Below are 1,641 nucleotides of genomic sequence, written 5' to 3'. Positions count from 1 at the left end.
AAGAAGGAAGAAAGAAAGAAAGAAAGGAAGAAAGAAAGAAAGGAAAGACAGAAGGAAAGGAAGGAAGGAAGGAAGGACGAAGGAAGGAAGGAAGAAGAAAGAAAGAAAGAAAGAAAGAAAGAAAGAAAGAAAAGAAGGAAGGAAGGAAGGAAGGAAAAAAGAAAGAAAGAAAGAAAGAAAGAAAGAAAGGAACGAAGGAACGAAGGAAGAAAGAAAGAAAGAAAGAAAGAAAGAAAGGAAGGAAGAAAGAAAGAAGGAAAGAAAGAAAGAAAGAAGGAAAGAAAGAAAGAAAGAAAGAAAGAAAGAAAGAAGGAAAGGAAGGAAAGGAAGGAAGGAAGGAAGGAAGGAAGAAAGGAAGGAAAGCAGAAATGAAGGAAGGAAAGAAGGAAGGAAGGAAGGAAGGAAGGAAGGAAGGAAGGAAGGAAGGAAGGAAGGGAGAAAGAAAGAAAGAAAGAAGGAAAGAAAGAAACAAAGAAGGAAAGAAAGAAACAAAGAAAGAAAGAAGGAAAGAAAGAAAGAAAGAAAGAAAGAAGGAAAGGAAGGAAGGAAGGAAGGATGGAAGGAAGGAAGGAAGAAAGGAAGGAAGGAAGGAAGGAAGAAAGAAAGGAAGGAAGGAAGGAAGGAAGGAAGGAAGGAAGGAAGGAAGGAAGGACGGAAGAAAGAAAGAAAGAAAGGAAGGAAGGAAGGAAGGAAGGAAGGAAGGAAGGAAGGAAGAAAGAAGGAAAGAAAGAAAGAAAGAAACAAAGAAACAAAGAAACAAAGAAGGAAAGAAGGAAGAAAGAAAGAAGGAATGGAAGGAAGGAAGGAAGAAAGAATGAAAGAAAGAAAGAAAGAAGGAAAGAAAGAAAGAAAGAAAGAAAGAAAGAAAGGAAGGAAGGAAGGAAGGAAGGAAGGAAGAAAGAAAGAAAGAAGAAGGAAGGAAAGAAAGAAAGGAAGGAAGGAAGGAAGGAGGGAAGGAAGGAAGGAAGGAAGAAAGAAAGGAAGAAAGAAAGAAAGAAAGAAAGGAAGGAAGGAAGGAAGGAAGAAAGAAAGAAAGAAAGAAAGAAAGAAAGAAAGAAAGAAGAAAATAGAGAAAGAAGGAAAGAAAGAAATAAAGGAAGGAAGGAAGAGAAACAAACGAACAAATAAGCAATGTAAGAGAGAGACGTAGATGCAAAAATATAAATTCAGTTTCGAAATCAATATGTTTCGTTTGGCAATGACGTGGCCAGTGTTCAATATGGCATTACACCGACAGCAGTGACACCTTTCGAGATAAATTAACTAACTTCTAGAATGGGAAGGGTTAGAGGTTGGGAAGGAAGATGGGGTTAGTAAACTGATGGTACTAACGATGATGACGACGAATGAAACGTTGTTGATGATGACAATGATGACGGTAGTGGCGCTGGTGGTGATGGACATAATTTACTGTTGTCATTGTTGTTGTTGCTGACGGTGGTGTGGGTGTGTTGGTGGGTGTGATTGCAATGGTATCTGTGCTGCTGATAGCAGCGGTTCTGCTATGATGATCTTAGTGCTGACGTTTGAGTCGAAAGGGACTTGGCTACTATTTCTAGCAGGTTGTGCCACCACGTAGAATGTTTCATTGAGCCAGCACAGACTTTGAAAGATTATAAGCTACATAATCAGCGTATCAAT

The sequence above is a fragment of the Octopus bimaculoides genome, chromosome 6 (genome assembly GCF_046866305.1).
Source record: "Octopus bimaculoides isolate indiv1 chromosome 6, ASM4686630v1, whole genome shotgun sequence".
NCBI classification, from domain to species: Eukaryota; Metazoa; Mollusca; class Cephalopoda; order Octopoda; family Octopodidae; genus Octopus; species Octopus bimaculoides.
The sequence above is the reverse complement of the archived record's forward strand: the minus strand, read 5'-3'. Positions refer to the sequence as shown.